The sequence below is a fragment of the Gossypium arboreum genome, chromosome 11 (genome assembly GCF_025698485.1).
Source record: "Gossypium arboreum isolate Shixiya-1 chromosome 11, ASM2569848v2, whole genome shotgun sequence".
Taxonomy (NCBI): Eukaryota; Viridiplantae; Streptophyta; class Magnoliopsida; order Malvales; family Malvaceae; genus Gossypium; species Gossypium arboreum.
Window position 1 is genome coordinate 118139561 of NC_069080.1, and position 9442 is coordinate 118149002.

Below are 9442 nucleotides of genomic sequence, written 5' to 3' on the forward strand. Positions count from 1 at the left end.
GTGCCATATCGGAGTTAAAAATCGAGTTTCGTTTTAGAGTTTTTAAAAGCCATATGTTTCTTTGAGTTAACAAAGTGTACTAAGCTAAGCACCGTGTAGGTATCCGAGGCGGAGGAGGTGAGCCATGAAGGTCGCTAAGTACCAAGCTCTTTAATTGGATCCAATCCTAGACATGCCTACAACTATAGCCACACTTTGTCATTTCGAGTTTAAAGTTTGTTTAAGTGAACGTCTTTGATAAATCGATTTATCATGGTGTTGAACTCTTTTGAAAACAAGCATCGTTTAGAAAACAAGTCCTAAGTCTAGCCCATTTGAATAATTATTAACCAATTTTAAAAGTTATTAAAATTAAAATAATCCCGAAAAGAAATAAAAGAAAAGTTAAAATTGGCCTTATTACAACCCAAAATAAATAATAATTAAAGGAAACTAAATGAAAACCAACACTTTTTTTAAAAGCCCAAAGATGTTCACTGTGGCCACTCCTCTTACCCAAGTCCCCACATCAAGGCTCACTGCAAGGTTAAGGAAAGGGGTGAGTTTGGAAACTCAGTGTGCAACAAGCCCCTTCGAGCCCAAAACAATAATAGCTGTTGGGTCTAAGCCCAAATACAATCTCAACATATCTTGGGCCATAGCCCTTTTCATGTTTCATATTCCATAACACCGGGTCAAGCCTTTTCATATTTCATATTCTTGGGCAAGCCTTTATCAGAAAGCCAGATGGCCCTTAGGCCCATCTCAATGTCACATATAATTTCAATGAAAGAATGCAACCCATTTGGGAGACTACTCAACCCACCATCCGCTACTCTCCACCTGTACCAACCAACACACCATGTGGGATTAACTCGACCCACCCCGCCAAACTCTCCACTTTGGCAAAGATAGTCTTTATCATATAACTGGAGGCCTAGCCTCTTTTAATAACTGGGGCAAAAGCCCTTTCAATAACTGGGGCATAAGCCTTTTTATAACTGGGGCATAAGCCCTTTTGATAACTGGGGCATAAGCCCTTTTGATAACTGGGGCATAAGCCCTTTTTCACTTCCTCCATCCATATAAAAACCCAACCCAATGCAGTTATGATTACATCATGTGCATATCATACATATCATGTGCATATCATACATGTCATGTGCATCTCATACATACCATATTTATCAAAATCCCATGTATTAAAATCATACATAAACCCTAGGGGTATAATGGTCATTTTTACCTAGGGGCAAAACGGTCATTTTCATGGTATAAGGGTAATCTCATAATTTTACCAAAAATTAGGGTTTCCATGTTCATTAAGGATTATTAACAATCCATGGGTGCAAACAGTGATTACGGCCCATTTTAGCGAAATCGAGTTATTGGGCCTAAAACCCTAATGGGCCCTACTTAGCCAATTTCGTCATCTAGGCCCATTTAGCCTATATTCCATAACGGTTTTAATAGTCTTATCATTCCATATAACAGATTTCGTTTTTACCAATTTTTACCCAAATGGGCCGAAGCCCAATGGGCCCCACTTGACCCCTCGAGGCCCAACTTACCAATAACGCCAAAAATCACATTCTTACTGCTTTCCATTGTTCTCGATCACCATCTCATCGATTCTAACTAACTAGTGAGCGTTATTGCTCACCGATCCTCGAAATGCCGAATTTGGCATTTCGGCTTTTCGGCATTTTATCGCTTTAAGCTATGAAAGGGTTCGTTACACACCTGATTTGCGATTTTCCTTGACGAGATCTCCTATGCGATTTCTCCTATAATCAATTGTTAAATAGATCAGCTCGCAATAATTGAACCAAATCAAGAACTTTCCAATATTAACACTTACACATTCGGCCACCATCCATAATGGCCTTAGGCACCTTACTTTTGTCGCGATTGATGACTAGGCCTAGCTACTCCGGCGATCCAAGCTACTCCAAATCGACACTACACCTTGCTGCTCCTTCAATAAATAAACCAAAAATATTAAAAGAAGACCCCATAGAGTCTATGCCCATATTCGGCCATCTCCCTAAACTTGGAGTTTCGGGTTTTGGCCAAAGCTACACTAGGAATCGTTTAGAGTTTGAACACTTACCACAGTCTTTCTCCTCTTGAATCCGGATGTCTAAAAGGTAAAGGAACCGAACGCCAACTATTGAAAAGGAAGAAAAAGGTTGCTGGTCACAAAGAATCGGCACCCCCTATCTTCACTGATTTCGGCTTTTTTGCGGCACTTCGGCAAAAATAGAGATAAGGGAAAGAAACAATGGTGAATGGAGGGAAATAGTGGGTTGATTTGAAAGAAGAAAAAGGAAGAAAAATGAATAGGAGGGAGGTAGATTCGGCTGGAAAAGAAAAGAGAGAAAAAGGCTACACACCAAAGAAGAAATCGGCACAACTAAGACCCTAATGCCGAAATTACTAACCTAATGCCCCTTTGCCGAAAATCCCCTCTCCAATCTCCCTTATTCGGCCAACTCTATCTCCCTATCACATCCCTAAAATCTCTCCCCTTATCCCTCCTTAATTTATGCATTTGACTTGATCCAACTCTCCTCTTACGAATCCACTTAAGTTCCAACACTTACCCTTCCCGCACACAAAAATAAATACTCTTATTTGCCAACACAGAATCGAACCTGTATTCTTCTATGCCCACACGCCACCTTTTTAGAAGCTTAGTGGCGTCACCCTTGCCACTCTACCAAAGCTCTTTTTGTGATACACTTTACCCACAACTTAATATAAGGGCACCTAGCCGAACCCCTAACTCCTAAGTCCAAAACTTAAAAATTCTACCTGGTTTGGCCAACTCATGGGCCTTCCATAAGCCCATTTACATACCCAAATTATGAATTCCATCATCACATACCAAATTTTAGAAATTTACTTAAAATATCAGGAATCGCGAAAAACCCGAAAATCAGGATGTTACAACTAATTGTAACACCCCAAAACCGGCCCAGACGTTATGGCCGAATCTGACGTGCCACATTGGAGTTGAAAACCCACGTTCCGTTTTAGTGTTTTAAAACCATACATTTTATTGAGTTAACAAAGTGTATGGAAGCTGGGCACCGTGTAGGTATCCGAGAGAGAGGAGGTGAGCCATGAAGGTCGCTTAAGTACCAAGCTCTTTAATTGGATCCAATCCTAGACATGCCCACAACCATAGCCACACTTTGTTATATCGAGTTTAAATTTGTTTAAGTGGACGTCTTTGATAAATCGATTAATCGTGGTGTTGAGATATTTTGAAAACAAGTATCATTTTGAAAACACGTCCTAAGTCTAGCCCATTTGAATAATTATTAACCAATTTTTAAAGTTATTAAAATTAAAATAATTCCGAAATGATATAAAAGGAAAGTTAAAATTGGCCTTATTACAACCCAAAAATAAATAATAATTAAAGGAAATTAAATGAAAACCATCACTTATTTAAAAGCCCAAAGATGATCACCGTGGCCACTCAATCCTCTCCTACCAAGTCCCCACATCAAGGCTCACTGCAAGGTTAAGGAAGGGGGTGAGTTTGGAAACTCAGTGTGCAACAAGCCCCTTTCGAGCCCAAAACAATAATGACTGTTGGGTCTAAGCCCAAATCCAATCTCAACATATATTGGGCCATAGCCCTTTTCATGTTTCATATTCCATAACACTGGGTCAAGCCTTTTCATATTTCATATTCTTGGGCGAAGCCTTTCAGAAACAGTATGGCCCTTAGGCCCATTTCAATATCACATATAATTTCAATGAAAGAATGCAACCCATTTAGGAGACTACTCAGCCCACCATCCGCTACTCTCCACCGTACCAACCAACACACCATGTGGGATTAACTCGACCCACCCCGCCAAACTCTCCACCGGCAAAGATAGTCTTTATCATATAACCGAGGCCTAGCCTCTTTTTAATAACTAGGCAAAAGCCCTTTCAATAAGCGGGGCATAAGCCCTTTGATAAGCGGGGCATAAGCCCTTTTGATAAGCAGGGCATAAGCCCTTTTGATAACAGGGAATAAGCCCTTTTCACTTCCTCCATCCATATAAAACCCCAACCCAATGCGTTATGATTACATCATGTGCATATCATACATATCATGTGCATATCATACATGTCATGTGCATCTTATACATACCATATTTATCAAAATCCCATGTATTAAAATCATACATAAACCCTAGGGGTATAATGGTCATTTTTACCTAAGGGCAAAACGGTCATTTTCATGGTATAAGGGTAATCTCATAATTTTACCAAAAATTAGGGTTTCCATGTTCATTAACGATTACTAACAATCCATGGGTGCAAGCAGTGATTACGGCCCATTTTAGCGAAATCGAGTTATTGGGCCTAAAACCCCTAATGGGCCCTACTTAGCCAATTTCGTCATCTAGGCCCATTTAGCCTATATTCCATAACGGTTTTAACAGTCTTATCATGCCATATAACAAATTTCCGTTTTCTACCAATTTTTACCCAAATGGGCCCGAAAGCCCAATGGGCCCCACTTCGGCCCCTCGAGGCCCAACTTACCAAGAACGCCAAAAATCACATTCTTACCGTTTCCATCGTTCTCGATCACCATCTCATCGATTCTAACTAACTAGTGAGCGTTCGCTTGCTCATAAGTCCTCGAAATGCCAGAATTTCGGCATTTCGGCTTTTTAGCATTTTATCGCTTTAAGCTATGAAAGGGTTCGTTACACACCTGATTTGCGATATTCCTTGACGAGATCTCCTATGCGATTTCTCCTATAATCAATTGTTAAATAGATCAGCTCGCAATAATTGAACCAAATTAAGAACTTTCCAATATTAACACTTACACATTCGGCCACCATCCATAATGGCCTTAGGCACCTTACCTTTGTCGCGATTGATGACTAGGCCTAGCTACTCCGGCGATCCAAGCTACTCCAAATCGACACTACACCTTTCTGCTCCTTCCATGAATAAACCAAAAATATTAAAAGAAGACCCCATAGAGTCTATGCCCATATTCGGCCATCTCCCTAAACTTGGAGTTTCGGCTTTTGACCAAAGCTACACTAGGAATTGTTTAGAGTTTGAACACTTACCACAGTCTTTCTCCTCTTGAATCCGGATGCCTAAAAGGTAAGGGAATCGAACGCCAACTATTGAGAAGGAAGAAAAAGGTTGCTAGTCACAAAGAATCGACACCCCCTATCTTCACTGATTCGGCTTTTTGCGGCACTTCGGCAAAAATAGAGATAAGGGAAAAACAATGGTGAATGAAAGGAAATAGTGGGCTGATTTGAAAGAAAGAAAAAGGAAGAAAATTGAGTAGAAGGGAGGTAGATTCGACTGGAAAAGAAAGAGAGAAAAAGCTACACACCAAAGAACAAAATCGGCACAACTAAGACCCTAATGCCAAATTACTAACCTAATACCCTCTCCGAAAATCCCTCTCCAAACTCCCTTATTCGCCAACTCTATCTCCATATCACATCCCTAAAATCTCTCCCTTATCCCTCCTTGATTTATGCATTTGACCTGATCCAACTCTCTCCTCTTCGAGAATCCACTCAGTTCCAACACTTACCCTTCCCGCACAAAATAAATACTCCTATTTGCCAACACAGGAATCGATCCTGTGTCTTCCCCAACACTTACACGCCACCTTTAAAGCTCCCTAGTGGCGTCACTTAGCCACTTTGCCAGAGGATCTTTTTGTGATACACTTTACCCACAACTTAATATAAGGGCACCTAGCCAGAACCCCTAACTCCTAAGTCCAAAATTTAAAAATTCCACCGGGTTTTGGCCAACTCATGGGCCTTCCATAAGCCCATTTACACACCCAAATTATGAATTCCATCATCACCTACCAAATTTTATAAATTTACTTAAAATATCAAGAATCGCGAAAAACCCGAAAATCAGGATGTTACATTTTTAAAACGCACCCTAGAGCTATTCAATTTCAAACAGTTAAAACAATATCATATCTAAGCTAGCAAAACATACTAAAAACAACTAAAAATAATTAAAGCGGCCTAATTACAAATTAAAACCCGAAAACATAAAGGAAATAATCTAAAATAAAAGTGAAGGTATAAACATTTATTTTAAACAGTCCACATGGCCACTCTGAATCCCTCCAGCTCCAAATCCACCAATCTAAGGCTCACCTGTAAAGATGGGAAAATGGGGTGAGTTTGGAAAACTCAGTGTGTAAAGTAAACCCAACTAGAGCCTAAATCAGTTCAAGCTCTACTGGGCGTAAGCCCTATTCAGAAATCAGAGTTAACTGGGCCTTAGCCCATATCAATATTAATCTAGGCCATAGCCCCTTACAATATCAGAGTATACTGGGCCTAGACCATATCAGTGTCAATCTGGGCCGTAGCCCTATTACAAGTCGAGATATGTTGGGCCTTGCCCATTTTAATACAGTTGGCCCATAACAAAACAGTCTCATATGATTAATGCATGATAACCCCATCCAACCCTGCACTTGCCTCCGTCCATCCCTACACTTCCTGTGAGGAATAAATCACCCACGCCATCCCTACACTTACAGTGTTAGCACCGGTTGCGGCACTAACTATAATCCGCAGCAAAGCTGCTTATATCAGAATATGTGGCACAGCCACCAGAACGGGTTCTTCCTCCATAACAAAACCTAACCCCATGCACTATAACATGTATGCAGAATATATATAATTAACAAGGCATGCTTCGGAAAAGACAGGTTAGATTATAGCGTAAAACGATTATTTACCTCGAGGCGAATCGTAAACTTACCCTTTAAGGATATTACGGTAATTCTACCTTACAGAGGTATTTCAGTAAATTTATTAGTCTTTTTAGGGTTTCATGCTCATTACAGTTATTAACGTGTTAACAAAAACACTTACCGAGCATTTTTACCGAATTGGGCTCGTTGGCCCACTAACTCAATTTCGACCCATTAAGCCCAAATATACCGAAATGCACGAAATTGCGCACTCTGCAATCTTACTGTTGAAACCAAAATTATCAATACAAATAATCCCACGAGCGCTCGCACGCTCTCAAGTTCTTGAAATGCCGACTTCTCAGCATTTCGGCTTTTTGACTTTTCGACTTTTGCCGATCTAGTCTACTAGTGGGTGTCGTTTACACACCTGATTTGCGACAACTGCTACCGAAATCTCCCACGATATCCTACAATCATCACTAGACATATCAGATCCAAAATACAATGGCAACCATCATAAACTTACTTACCATAATCGGCCATCAATACCTATGGCCCTTGAGATCCTACCTTTGCCAAAACTAGTGACTAGATCTCGATCTAGTTGTTCCACTTGTCCAAGCCTTCAATCAGCAGCCTCTAGATCACACTAACACCAAAACAAATCAATTGTTACACCCCTTAGAGCCTTAAGCTACAATCGACAGCCTCCCTATGCCTTTAGGGATTTCGGTTTTTCTAAAACCCGAAATAAAGAATAGATTTGAGTACCTACCTTAGGTTCTTTCAACCAAAACGATTCCACTTCAGTTTTTACTCAGATCTGATGCAGATCCAGCCCTTAAACACTTGCAAAAATCGAATCTTAGAGATCTAAAGATTCGACTATATGTCCCTAAAAACTATGGTGTTTTCGGCTTTTGGAACTGTGAAGAGGAAGATGATTTGGTATGGTGGTTTTGCAGTTGTATTGCCGACAGGGGTTGAGGTTTAAAGGATGTGAAAATCGGCCAAAAGAGATGAAGAAAATAGGAGGATTTTGACTAGAAGAAATCGGCATAAGAAATAACTTTCGAGATTTGGGCTTTTATGGCAATCGGCTATAGTGGTTTAGAAAAGAATAGGAATGAAAGAGGAGATAAGTAGAATGGTAGGAATGTTTCGGCTAGAGAAGAAAAGAATGAAAAAGAAAATAGAAGAAGAGAGGATAAGAGAAGGAAGAATTCGGCACTCAGGAGATCTAACTTTGTGTTTTTCGGCTTTTTAAGATACTGAGAAGAGAATAGAATGAAAGGGCCTCTAAGTGGCTAACCCTAATTCGGCAAAACAAAAAGAAAATAAAGCTTTGCCCTAATGGCCATTCAGACCCACGGTCCAACCTTCCTAAAGCCTTAGCCGAATTTCCACTTAAGCTCTATCACATGCCCGGCAATTCATACAAAAAATAAAGGTAACAACACGCTTACCTTGTGACTTAAACTCTGGCTCCCCCTAAACATCCACACGTCACTCCCCAAACACCTAGGTGGCGCCACATGCCACTTTACCACAGATCTTTTTGTGTCCTATTTTACCACTTCAACTTTAAAAGCCCATATCGCCAAAACCCTCTCTCTCTAAACTTAAAAATTCAGGAATTACCTCGAATTAAATTTACTCTTGGGCCTTTTTTCCCACACCATAAACCCTTCGTAATTTATTTGATTACTAAACTAAACATACGAAATAATAATAACATCCAAATTATTCGGGCCGTTTTCCACCCGAACCCAAACTCAAGGCCCAATACTTTCAGGCCCAAAAATCGGGGCGTTACACCCATATTTCAGGCCGGACATGGCTCGAGCCTAGAAAACGGGCCTAAAATTTTATCTGGACCCTACCTAAACCTAGCCCGGCCTGGCCCATGGTCACCTCTAGTTGGAGCATGGAGAGAGTATGAAAATATTTCTTCATGCTTCCAAACATATATCTTCTTTTATTTAATTAATTAAAATATTAAAATATATTATAATAAAATAATAAGAAATAATAAAATATTTCACCAATTATATTTCAACACCTAATATTCATCAATTATTATCATGATAATTCATGATAATTATTTTGATTGCAAAATGACCATTTTTCCCTTGTAATATATTAATATTCACTTTTATGTCATTACTCACTTTTGTTAAATTTGCCATTTAGTTCCTCTTATTTTTCACTTATTTAATATGGTCCCCAATTCAATTTATTTTACCCTTTAGCTCTTTCCTATTTTGGGATATTTACATGTTTAATCCTTTAAATTTTTATATTTATATTTTAACCCCTAAATTTTGAATATTTACACTAATGACACAACACTTGTATTTTTTTTACAATTTAGTCTCCATCTTAAATTAATATGTCATGTCTTACTTCTTGATTCAACTTCCTTTGGTATCCGTGTCTTTTACTTACACCTTATCTCACTAAAAAGGTTTTCAAGATGTTACACATAATGGCTTATTTGTCCTCCAACTTTACAAAAGAAAAAAAGTCATTTTAGCCTTCCATTTAATCTTTTGTCTCTTTTAGCCTTTGAACTTATATTGTTTGTCAAATCGCCCTAAAATTGATGAAAAAATTAACGTCTTTTTTAAAATGTTAAAAGTATTAAAAAATATTTTTCTTTATATTTTATACTTTTAAATAATTTTAAAATTTTTAATATAATTTTAAAAAAATTATATTTAAAAAATTAGTTAA